Below are 14,081 nucleotides of genomic sequence, written 5' to 3'. Positions count from 1 at the left end.
TCAGTTTGTCGTTTATGCGTCATGTAACGTTCGCATTTTGTACACTTATTCAGCGTGTTGTTTTCTATTTTTTTAATTGCCTTTCAAGATGACGTGTCTGTTCTTGGGGTTGGATTTTATCACGTACATTTCCCCCCAAAATGTGATTTATACTACAGTGTGATTTATGTACTGTGTTTTTTTTGTTCTTTGTTATGCATTTTATGGCTGGTGCGACTTATACTCAGGAGCGACTTAGTCCGGAAAATACGGTATTTATTTCAAATCACGAATATAAATCACTAGGTTATGATCATGTTCTTGGAAGTAACCTGGAAGCAAAGCCGCTGCAGCTACTTTACTAGTCATTAAAAAACATAAATTAAAAAAACGACTTATCAGCATCGAAGCTCTTATTTGAATTAGTTATGCTTCTCAGTACAGCGATCACGTTCATCTGGATTAACAGTTAACAGATTGGAAAAATATGATGTTGCATTATTTATGCCTGCAACGTTCACGCGAAAGCTGCGGGGAAATGTCAACAGCGGCAGAGCACACAACGTCATTTTGAAACCATGCAGTTCAAAGACGTTCTGTTCCAATGCAGTTTGCACGTCTGCCTGCCTGTCTCTCCCTCTCCCTCTGTCATTCACTAGTCACTACATTCCTACTCAAGCGCGGTTCAATAAGATAGATGACTTTGTGATGTAACCAGTCTAAATTACGCTTATCAGCCCCATTGATATCAAAAGCGTGTTATGACCCCTCCCCATGCAATCAGTGCCGTGCTTATTCATTTCTTCTCTGAGTAGACATGCCTTCATATCAAAAGCAGAAATCTAAAGTAGAAACAACCCGAGGCCGAAGCCAACTCTTTGATGCCTTAGCTTAATAAAGTTAATGCTCTTTCAAAGGTCCGCCATGTTCGTATTTGTAATAATGCCCCGAGGGAGCTTTAAGTAAGAGCACAGCAATATGTTGACTCTTTTAAGCAAATCTAGATCAGGGTAAACAACTTTGTATTGTGCTGAGATTCCCAAAGGACATTCGAGACCGGCTACTTTTCAGCATGCAATATTTAAAAGATATGCTGTAGAAACATGCTGCTTTCTAATCAGAGTTTTATTCCTGCACCGATTTATACATGGATGTTGTGTAAGTCGGCCCAGTGCGTAATGTAGCATTATTGCTATCCTCAGTTTAACTTGGATTTTTTTTCCTAGTGTCTACCCCATGTTGATTCTCCCCCAATAGTTATTTACTTTATGTACTTTTTAGAGTTAAGAGTAATCCATCTCACGCACACACTTCTGAACACAAGCCTTTTTAGGGGTTGGATTATCCTGAACTGGATTGCAGATTTCTTTTTGTTCTCAATGACTTTGGGAAAGTTGAACTTGGAAAGCAGAAGTGCAGTTGCCAACCAACCAAATTGTCCATCCATCCATGCATCCAGTCTTCACTCAATCAGCCAATCACCTTAACTACTTTTCACCAAATTAAACACAACTAGCCATCAGATTATCACCCATGAAAACACATTTTGCACTGTCATGCACTCGTGGTGCATTATTCTAAACACGGATAGCAAAAGTGAATCTGTATTAAAGCACAGGTATCGCAACAGAAACGCAGCAACTCAAAACTCACCACATTTGTGACTAATGATGTGAGGACACAAACTTCAGCCAATTCGGAGAGTCCTGGTTGTTGAAGTTTTACTATGACTTGAGACAATCAGTGAGGCAGAGTAAGACTGTAGTTTTTTGCAACACCTAACCCATTTCAATTCTTCCGGGTCTCAACTAATATTGAAAAAAAATAAAAATAATTCAACAATTGCTAAAACACATTGCTTGAAACCTCCTCGTCAAAATAATAATAATAATAATAATAATAATAATAATAATAATTCAGAGGGCAGTGCATGGTGTAAATCAGCGCAGAGTCAGATTAGACCTGATGTTGGTAATTACACAGATCTGCAAAAGGGCGGGCTGCGCCTCTGTGGCAATTCTCACTGACAACTTCAATCATGGCATCAAATCTTGCTTACCCAAGGGACTAAAATAGCCCCTGACCGGCTTTCTATTTCAAAGGGTTAAAAGCTCCCGTTTCCCTACTCCACAGGAATGTGAACTTGGTAGAAGATTTATTTTAAACCGGTACGGAAGAGGACGGCACACTAGAGTCTCAAACGTAGTCTAAGCATTTAAAGTGAAGTGGGCACTTGGAGACCATTATCTCTATATTATTGGTGTAATAATTATAGATAATCAATGATGAAACATTTCTGAAAAAAATATGAGCTGGAGGCAACATTTGACTAAATGTCTGTTGCTTTGGCTCAATTATTGACTTGATCCTTATCGTCAAATTCATAGCCAAGCAGAAGTCTTCTTCTCCAAATGTGCGAACACATTTCCATTGTTTTCACACATCTCACAGACCTTTTCAAGGAGGTTCACGCAACTTGCAAAGAGACACCTGGTTTGAAAAAGCTGGCATCCCACAAGTCTCATCAAAAGACAACTCCTTTCACATGATTTAACACGGCTCTCATTTGAAGATGAAAGACCACACAGCTCCTATGCAAAGATGTGCTTTTCAAAGAATTGCGCGATTTGGAAATTCAGTAACAGACATCACTCAAAGATGTAGGCGTTAACACACTTACACATGCACACAAAGATATATTTTTGCGAGTGGGGAAACTTTAACACTGCTGTCAATTAAAGACATTTTTCACACACGTGAATCCCTTTTTTTTCAACCTGTGATGTTGACTGCTTACTTATGCAGGATTGATGACCTGTATACTTTTTCATGCTGCAACAGTATTTCTCTATCATGGGAAAGGAATATATTCCCTCTGTGGTTATTTGAAGAAAAATGTTATCTCACAGCCAATCGGATTCTCTTTGCATGACGGCGATTTGTCAAACAACCTGAGTCAGACTCATAATAGGAATGATTCAATCACCAATCATGTCTCACCCGCTATGAAAGGCCCCTGCGTCATTTGTATCTGCAATCACGGAAGAAGTAGCTAGGAGACAACATCTGAAAGGAGGCCGTGGCAAAGGAAGAGGATATATAATATGTTGTGGAATAGGAGGTAAAAGAAGACAAACCAGACAGCTTGTCAGCCCATAGATGTCGAGGTGTGTTGGGGACACACACAAGATGTGCAAGATGTATCACAAGTGAGGACATGGGTGGTTCTCAGAAGGCATGGTCGAGCCAGACGCTAAAACGCTGACCCAGTTTAAAAGTCAATATTTTTTTTTCCAATTAAAAATAAAATATATAAATCTATCACTGCTTCCAATATTGCATATATCGTGCAGAGATCAAATAGACAACCATACTGGGATTTGTGCTATTTGTTTGTACGTGAATGTATTTTGAGCGGTCAAAAATATCATTCGCGACCACTTGCTGTTCGTGAAATGCCAACCCAACCCATGGGATCGAGAGCCTTTTTTTACCTATAAAATGCATCGCTATTAAAAACACTTATTCCCAATAAACTGTCGGAATGTAAACACAACACAATACTGTTCAATTGAGTTCCGCCCCTTACGTAATATTCTTACACATTGAGTCCAGGGGGTACCTTAGATAATTTACTCACTTATATTTAACCTAAGGCTTCCGCAGGAAGTACTATAGAACGTAGAACCTGAAGTCGAATGGTTTTAATTTGATAAAATGTACTTTTGTTCATTCCGCAGTGATCTGAGTAATTAACGCGGCGAGCCTGGTGCCCAGTTGAATTGGTGCCTTCCATCCAAACAAATGGATGTAGACTTTTTTTTCACGCTAGTTGCATCCACTTTTGTGTACTCTTGGGCATGACTCGGCAGGATACAAAAGGCGCACAGATCAATTGCAGCATTTTGCGAAGCGAGCGGACGATAACTTGCGGTGTCCACATGAATGTAAGAATGCGTAACATGACAGCCTTTCACTATTCGGAAGTAAATTTATGTATCAATTAGTTATTTGGTCCAATATTTCAACTGAATATCTTTGGATGTCATCAGTAAGCTGTTCAAGTATATTTAAAAAAAATAAAATAAAATCTTTGGCCCATTGCTCAAGGGCTGGTGGACTCGTTTTTGCCATGGATATGTGCAGCCATAGCTGTGTGCTTTTTGTTTGCATTGGCTGAATGCTGTTATTCATTTTACAAGCAAGTCGTGCTTGAAGAAGTTTCTTATGTTTCCTGATTCCTGATGTTTTGTTACTCTGACAGCATGTTAACAACAAACCTAATCATTCTGGTTTAAATACTTGCATTTGCTGCATATATTCAGTGTTTAGTTTGTGTAAAAGCACTTTGGGCAACAAAATTATCTCTTAGGTGGTATAATGCACTTTTCTGTATGATTGCACTCCATTTGTGTGCGCTGAATGTTTTTTTTTTAGGAATGCAACGGCTGCGGTGCAAACGGCGATGTTGATTGGAGAACAGCCATTGACAAAAACTATAACGACTACAAAAAGTCTATAAACATGCCCAAATTAAAAAGACACAGGTGTTAAAATGTTTCTTAATTATGCCATTAGTCTCATTTTGACGGTACGGAGTTAAGTGTCAAATGAATTCATCAGCAATGTAATAAACTAAAGGCCCCACAATTTTTTGGGCTTTGCTGCAAGGAACAAAATAAGCATCGACTCACTTTCACCAAAACAGGTTGTAACACTGGGTTGAGTAGGACAATCTGCAATGTTGTACTTTGTATTATTCAAGGACAGTACACGGTTTCTACAGCGGATGGCTGATGCCAACTTCCCAAACAGCTATTTGGAATGACTACAATTCCATTATTGAGTCCTCATTTTGAAATATTTATGATGCTCACCCGTCCGGTGCCTCAAGTACAATTGCCCCCAGCGAGCCTTTTTGTCAGCCAATCATTCACCTGATGCTAACGACCAGGTGCCAGCTCTACTGTCCCCTTGATATCATGCCTGAAGACTGATGTATTGATTAGGTGAGATTGATCAAGGCAGCGAAGATACAGCAACATTACATGATTTATGCAGGCGTTAATATCTTATGTCAGAGTCGACCTTTGGGACCGGCTGTCCGAGTATACTTTCATCATCCATCGAGACCCCCTTTTTACTTCCAGCAGCTGCATCATCAATGAAGGGAAGAGGAAATAACACTGTCTTTACTTGGAATAGATTAATTACATATTATGTTAAAAGCTACTGTTTTCCCATGACAGTTTTCAAAGAACAGTGACACCAAGTTGGAGTTCACTTCTACCAAGATCAACAAAAATAGTGCAAATCCTTAGCACGACACTCTCAAAGGGGGAGTTTTCGATAAAAACACTTCACTCTCCCCGGTCACATCTTGTGTCTCTAATTTCAGTTACAAGAAACCACGGTGCCAGAGGAAAAACAACCAATCCGAAACAGAAATTGTGACTGATGAGGCAACGGCACTATTGACGTCCATCCATCCATTTTCTATAGCATCTACCCTCATTAATGTCACGGATGAGCTGGAGTCTATCCGAGCAGGGCACATCTTGACAACCATTTACATTCACACCTGTCACAATTTAGATTCATCAATAAACCTAACATGAATGAAGGAGCCTGGGTAACCTACCTGGAGAATACCCACATAAGCAAACACCTTAGCTGAGATTTTACCCGGGACCTCTCTGCAGCGGGGCAAACATACGTATCGCGTTTGATGACCATGCTGCCCTACCGAAATAATAAACCACATTATTCCGGTCTGCTTGCTTTGACCTGAATTAACGGCAGAGCTTGAGTTTTAGATATGTTATACAGGGAATTGACCAACAGCCCAGATGCAAGTCTATTAGCGAATGAACATCAACATTTTCCAAGCTGTCCCATTTCAGCAGACGATAATGTAGTCTGTTATCACCTCCTCACTGCTGCTTCATTAGTGTATTTTTTCTATGTGCAATAACATTTGCATGCAGTTTATGTCGTACAAAATGACAAGCCACATCCATATCCCAATATTACCACCATGAGAAAGGTTTGAACAAGCTATTAATTTAGTAATTTACTTGGCACGATGCAAACCCCTCCCGTTACAGCGTTTGCCCAAATGACACGTGTATGTTGTCCGTTGTTATCGTTTGAATAAACTTTTTACATGAAATTATTTTGATAGATGATGATGATTATATTCTGTTTATTTGATTGAATATGTTTATGTTTTATGTTGTGTGGAAAAAAAATGAAATGCAATCACAAACGGTTTTTCAACCACCCGCAGAAAAATATATAATAATAATAATCAGCAGCAAACTATCCCCCCCTCCGTCCACACAAAATAATGTTTTTGTTTTCATTAGTCTGAAATGCAATTTTTGTCGTATTCTACATTTTGACTGCATGCAGATATTATCTGTGTGATTTGCAAAACTCATCTCACCTCACCTAAACACAAAATTACCGCGGTACCAATGGCAAGCAGAGATTTAGTTATGGTGACAGAAGAGCAGCGAAGCATTCTGACGGGAAAGAGTTTTGGACAACCACACCATGCCAAAGGCACTTCCTTCAGATGAATGAGGAGCCATCATAGGCTGTGACCTTCATCAGTGTTCCAGGATCAGTCTCCCTGTCCTGTTTCTAAATTATGCCACGCGAACATTGCACATGCCTTTTGCTTGTATATTATGTTATTCACACCAAAGGCTCCATTTAAAGTGAGAATAACAAGATGCATATCCTCTGACACCCGTTTACGGTTTAACCTCTGCTCTATTATTGATTTCTGGATAGAACTTGACCTCCAGATAACCCACTGTTGGACATAGTGGTCAACTTAAACTACGCTGCATTGCATAAGAGGAGAGCTTTCTACTACAGTATTTTGGCACTCTCCAGTAAGGAAAAAAAATGGTGACATGACGGTGACTATGAAGCATTTTCCTTAACGGAATAAGTGTAAGGGAGGGGCCAGCCAGGCAGCCTCCTCAGCCAGGGTGCTCTGCACCTCACACCTGAGACTTGCCAGCTCATCACCCACCTGTTACCTATCTGCTCGTTTGTACTGGTACAAATTGACTCACAGACCATTCCTCAGTGCAAGTTTGTGCCGTCACCACACCAGTGGACTCTGTTGCCACCTCCTGAAGCTTCTTGTTCCTTGTGTGGACAATTCCTTGTGGACTGCTTGTGCTTCCCCCTGAGTGACTTTGCGAAGACTCTTCAATAAACTAGAGTTGGCTTCAACGATACCTGCCTGTTGTCGTGCTATTGGGGTCACATCCAAACCCTAACAATAAGGAATGCTGAGAGTATTCTAAAACATGGCCGTTGATAATGGCATGTGATGATGAAAGTGTGAAACCGTGAAAGTCACAAAGAACACGCCCAGCTTCAATAAAACAGCAGCACTCGCAACTAAGTGAACATTAGTAGCTGTTTGTGTTCTTGTCAGTCCTTACGTCCTTGTGTTCTTATTAAACTTCATCAGACGCAGGCCAAGTACTATTCCAAGCTAAGAAGAAATGTCACCAATTTAACAAAGCATCTGATATTTTTCATATAATATAGTCTGTGATGAGGTGAATGAAATATAGAAAATGTTATCTTCAATGATGATTATTTTTTTAATAGAGAAAACATTTTGAACCTTTAAATTGAACCAATGCAATTTTTGTGATGTTTCCAAAAGGGGTTTATTGGATGATAAGATGATTCCTTATCTGTCGTATTCATCTTAATAAGAGTCAACTCTGTCTATTGCGGGAGGTGTACCGTATTTTCTGCACTATAAGGCGCTTTGGTGTATAAGGCACAACTTCAATGCTTGGCCCATTTTAAAACAGTTTTCATATATATGGCAAACCGCATTACAAGGCACATAGAACAGAAACAGCAATACTGGCTGGGGTTGCGTTGTGCATCCACTAGATGGAGCTATGCTAAAACAAATACAATTCAATGTAGCTTAATTATGTAGCGCTTTACAGAACATTTAAAATACTCCGTCCAAGAAATCAGAATATTGATCCATATATAAGGTGCATTGGATTATAAGGTGCACTGTCGGCTTTTGAGAAAATCTGATCCTTTTAGGTGTGCCTTATATTGTGGAAAATATGGTAATTTGTAGCATGTTAATGCTTGATTTTTGATTCGCTGGCAACAGGCAGGAACATCCTCTGCCCAAATTTCATGAAGTTCTTTTTTCACAAATGGATATTTTTGGTCAGTCTCCAAGTGAGCATGTTATTTTCCCCAATTACCGACCAATATAAAGCATTGACGATGTCTTTCACTTTTTGATGTTGCAATGTTAATGGCTCAACAGACATGCCCTTTTTGTTTATGGGTTTGTTCGGTATCCTGAAAAGTGAATAGTGATGTTTCTGGAAATGGAAGGTTTCCACCCGATGGCAGCTACATGTAAGACATGAAATACTGTACTGTGTTTGTTAAGAACGATTACCCAGAAGGGGTTTAGGATGCAGGCTGTTTTCCAGCTGGCACAGGAGCAAAGTCTGTTGTTCTGAGGGCTCCAGGGCAGGTGAGCTTCTGCCAGAATCGAGGATGGGTTGGGCCCATGATGCCAGTACCGTGTTGTTGGTTCAGCTGATGGGGAGGGAAAGGGGTCGGCATTACCTTCAAGGCTTCCGACCCCATGGGCCTTATCCCATCTGTCCAACACTGTCAGTCGATGAGTAGAACGAAAACGCCATTCTTCCGTCCAGTATGAAATGTTCATTTGCAAGCATCGGCACACCAAATCTTAAGATGTACTTGTTTGTAATCATCGCAGCCTGTCATTGCCATTATTTTTTCAAAGATAAGAAAAAAAGAAAGATGCTCAGGATATCAGAATCAGGTCTGGATTAAACTCAGATGTGTATTGATTGTCTGCCAATGCCGCAGCACTGTAAAAGGATGGGTATTCCAAGTCAATTTGAACCTGATGTCATCAAAATATGAACCCAAACTGACCCCAAAAACTAAACTACATCCAAACTACAGCAACACATGTGATAATGCTCTAAAAAATGCTACAGGTGCACATACCATTAAATAAAAATAAAGACTGCCAACACAGCGGCCTGGAGAGTGATGCCAAGTCAGAGGGGGAAAAAAAAACATTTTTCTCACCTTTATACAGCTCTTTACAAAAAAAACAAAGAAGCTGAAAAGGAGCGTCAGATTGTCATGAGATTGCACCATTTCCATTTTTGGTTGGGGTTTTTGAATTTCTAAGAAGCGAGACAAACCAACAAACTAACCGGTGTGAATACAACACCTCTCAGCTTCTCTCTCTTGCACTTGGCAAAGTCACAGTCTTTACCACCACCCAGAAATCCATCCATCCATGTTGTACTGCAAGTATTTAAAAAAGAGACACTAAAGAATAAAGAAATGTCATAAAGGCAGCCCAAGCAGATCTGTTATTCCAGCCATTGTTCAATTGTAGCAAACACCAAGTCCTGTATAAGCGTATTAATATTTGCCTCACTTTTGCTTGTCTGCAGTGACCTTCACTTTAAAACCCAATTTATGCTATTTTGCTAAGTTGGTTATTGGATGCCCTTTGACAGCAGCCAACATTTTAAAATTCAGCATTAGATCAATATTAGGCCCCCCCCTGACGTTTTGACTTAAAAAGCAGGAAAAAAAAGCCAGATTGAATTAATAGCATTAAGGCTGCATTGTGTTTAGATGCACACATCTGAAGCCAGGATTTCATTAAACCTTGAGACCATTCTGAATTATGTTGTAACACACAAAAAAACAGTATCATTGTTTTAGTCTCATGACAACATCACTTAAGGGAGTGTACTCAGTTTAGGGAGTACACACTTGGGAAGTAATTACATTTATATACACAGCATATACATATTTCAAAATTGCAGTGGCTTCCTATTGCTTATGATTTGTCAAATAGAGGGTTTTTTTCAGTAGATTAAATTAGATTGTACCACAACCTGCCCAACATTTTATTTTATTTTTTTGCCTCTCAAGACTGGACTCTTGACTGGACACACAACTAAAGCACGAACAATGCATTGGCATTGTGACAGAGGCATTTTCATCAGTCTCGTCAACTTTATCCAAATAATAATAATAATGTCATCATACACACAGCTGAAATAGGCTCCAGCACCCCCCGCGACACAAGTGAGGATAAAAGCGGTTCAGAAGATTAATGAATGAATGAATAGTCAACACACATTCACCATGTCATCTGTGCTTGCGTGCATGTGTTTGTGCCTGATTGTGCCTTCATCACCTGTGTCTCATTATCCCAGATTGCCTCCTCCTCCGAACTATGCTCACCTGCTCCTGATTGTGCTTTATGTAGCTGTTTCTCGTTATCCCCAATTACCTTATGCCTCTCATGTCTCATCGCAAGTTAGTTGTACCTTGTCAAGTTCCAGCTATCCTTGTTCTTGCCAATTACTCATAGTAAACTTATACTTTTAATGACTGCCCTTGGGCCTCTTCGAATTCTCTTGCCAAAGAAATTTCCTGTCTTGTCCTATCTGAATGAGATTATCCCCAAGTACTTGAAGAAGAGGGTCGTTTGAATTCTACAAATGCTTAGGAAAGGTGCCTGGATGCAACCTTTAAGCCCCCGTTAGCGGAGGTTACGGCAGCAAAATTTAAAACAAGAGGACACCGACGTGGTTGGCAGACTACGCAAGGACGTCAAGTAAAGTGGGGGAAAAAAACCCTTTCATTTCAACAAAGAGTAATAAAACTTATTTTTGTCACAAGAAATAATCACACCTGGGGACAATTTAGAGTGTTTCATCAACCTCCCATCCATGTTTTTAAAATGTAGAAGGAAACCAGAGTACCCGGAGAAAACCCACAAAGACGCAGGGAGAACAAGCCAACTCCAAAAATCAAGGATGCATTTGTAAATTCAATCTTTTCTAGGGCGAGAGTGTTCCAAGAGGCAGAGTGTGCTCTATTTCTTTTAATTTACGAACAACCGTACTTTTGGGCTGCTGTTGAACAGTTTTGGTCGTGATGCCCTGTCTCGCCAGTTAGACTTTGCTTTGGCACTCCCAGAAAGTGGAGCTCTGAATAACCAAGCAGCACATTTCAACAACGCTTTGAGTTTCTGAATAGTCCGGATTGGAGCAGAGCATTGCATGTTCGCAGTGCATTTTCAAATGCACTTGAAGTATCGATCTGCCACTATCCATCATTTTTTTTCATTACTTTTGCACAATTGACGTCTTGATGGTGTTAATGGCCCTTTTTCCAAGATGGCAAACCATATTATGCAAATACAGATACCAGACCCCTAATGCACACTATTTCCTTTGAGACGATATTATCATCACAAGGGGCTGTGACCGAAAGAAATGAATCAAATTTATATGAGAATGAAATAATTCCAACCAGTCCTGATGATTCCATATCAGAATTCGAAAGGCATAGGGTACCACAAATCTTTACGGGTCTCAAAAGAAACTGCGCCGAATGCCTTTACATGCTTCGGTCAAGTCTTGATACTAAATCTTTGCAGCAGCTGGATTTAGGAAAATTTGTTATCAAATCCAACTTATCAAATCCATCTTATCAAGCTTAGAGGTGGAGCAATATAAATCTGATGAAAACAAACTGACCGATAAGTCAATTCAAAAACCAAACAAGGAGCTTTCTGAAAAACACAAAATCAACACGGCCATAATGAGTAGATGTCTTTGTTAGGGACAATTTAGCATGTTCAATTAACATCAAACATTCAATGGACTGGGTGAAATGAGTCTTTTGGGCGTGGTGAGTCTTCTTCAGGCAGGGGAGGTGAAAATGTAATCTATTGCCTGTAGCTGTAGTCATATGATGTGTTGAGCTGTTTTTTATGATTCTCTTCAGGGTCTGTTTGTCTTGCTTGTGAGCTGCTTTCAAACCACAGTAGGATGACATCAGTAGAAAGCACTCAATGGAACAGCAGTCGGATGACCTCAGGAGCGAACAACCGCGTTGAGTTAATCTTTCCTGTGCGTTCTCTGAAAACACAGCCACTGTTGGGTCTTTTTGATATCTGCTGCAGTGTTATCATTCCATGTTAGGTCCTCTACGAGTGTGCCAAAGAAGTTGGAATTGGATGCCCTCTCTATCCTCTTCCTATTTATGTACAGTGACAAATGGGCATCTACTCTCGTCGTGAAGTCAAATATGAGCTTTTTGTTTTTATTGTTTTCCATGTTCAAGCTCAGATGTTCTATGCTCTAAAATGATGGCCCGATACCCTCTCTTGAGGGCGACTCATCACCTTTTATGATCAGCCCCACTTCAGTCGTGTCATCTCCAAATATAACGAGCGTGATGGTATTATGAGATGGTACACAGTCATAGGTGTACAGTGTAATGGAAGTGACTCAACACGGAGCCTTGTGGGGCTCCTATACTGAGAATCAGGAGTAAAAGAGCAGTAAGGGGCCAACCTGACAGACTGTGAAAGGTTTGTTTGGGGTTTTGTTAAATGTAGAACTGTAGTCCACCCACAGCCACCTTGCATGAAGTATGTCACATGTTACTCCAGGTCCTGCAGTCCTGTGTAGAGGATATGTGAGATGTTTCTGTTGTTTTATTGAATGCCTCTTGGTGGGTGTCCACTAAACTCACGCTAGGTGACATTTTACAAGGCATTTCATTCCAAAAAACACAAAAAGAACCTAGAATAAGAATCGAAAAAGTTATTTGTAATATATATGAAAGGGTAATCAAATGAACTGGTATCAGAGCCATGCACAGTAGAGTGCTACGTTGACATGTAGTTCATCCAAGAAATTCCAACCACTGCATTAAATACATTAGAATCGTACTTTTAAAATGCAGTTTCGTCTGACTGACTAGAAAAATGGCGTAGCCCATACAGAAAATAAGAAATCTCACATCACATTTTGAATGCTGACACAATGAAGTAAATGTGCAAAGGTGAATTAAAAAACATTATCCACAAGTACATTGGCATACTTGTGTTAACAAACTTTATGAGGTCACATGAGAATACACAGACACGTCATTAACATGTAGTCAATGATTGCATTTAAAATAATTGCCCAGGCAGTGAAGTGTTTTATTTTTAATTCTAAATCAAAGCAAGCCACCAGAATGTGTTTATGCGCTAATCAAATCATGCATCATATTTGCCTTTGATCAGCGTCCAATGATTCTTTGAAGACTTCCATAGACAACAGGCAGATCGCCTGTGTCCAAAACAGTAGAGAGCTCCACAGTTACCCTTTTTTTTTTTATCACACCATTTGAACCAGTTAGGAAACAGCGCGTAGCAACCAACAAATCCCCACAGCTAACCAAGCAGAAAGGAACATCTTTGTCACGTCGAGTTGCGAAAAAGTACAAAGATTGATATTGTTGTATGTGAACTGAGACTTCAGTGTGGAAAAAGTGGAAAGAATAAACTATATCAGTAACCCATTGGTGCATTTAAACAAATTCATATATTTTAATTTCCAGTCCTTCTTATCCGTATCCTGAGTCATGGTGATCTGGAGCCCATCCGAGCTGACTTTGGGCCCAAGCAGATGACACCCCGGACTGGTCGCTAATCTGGCGTATTGTCTAATTTGCCGCTCACTGATGGCAAACGACATGGTGGTCACATTCATTGTGCTTATTTTGTTTTATTGACTAATTTTATTATCAACATTAAGGGGGGTGTATGAGTGGCAAAACTGTGACATTGCTGCATACAGCAGCGTGCTGACTTGAAGAGACACAACGCTCGGGGCAAACGAAAATCATTGAACCCTGCTCTTTGCACTCATGTGCAAAGCCACGGCAATTCCTCAGTCCACTTCACAAGCTTGGATAGCTTTCTCTTCCCTTTGGGCTGTGTGTTCTTACATATATAGAGAATGAATCCACGTAAGGTCCGACAGGAGTCAGAACAGCTGTAATAAAAGCTCTCATTAGGAAGTGGATCCTCTGACTTTCATCTCCTGTTATAGCATGGTAGCAAATTTCAAGCTCTCAAATGCTGAACTGAACCACTGAACCACATTGTGTCCAATCTCAGCGAGCTGATATGTTACCTCCCAAGTCATTTCAGCACTTACATTGAGATG

The sequence above is a fragment of the Hippocampus zosterae genome, chromosome 12 (assembly GCF_025434085.1).
Source record: "Hippocampus zosterae strain Florida chromosome 12, ASM2543408v3, whole genome shotgun sequence".
NCBI lineage: Eukaryota > Metazoa > Chordata > Actinopteri > Syngnathiformes > Syngnathidae > Hippocampus > Hippocampus zosterae.
Note: the sequence above shows the minus strand (reverse complement) of the source record.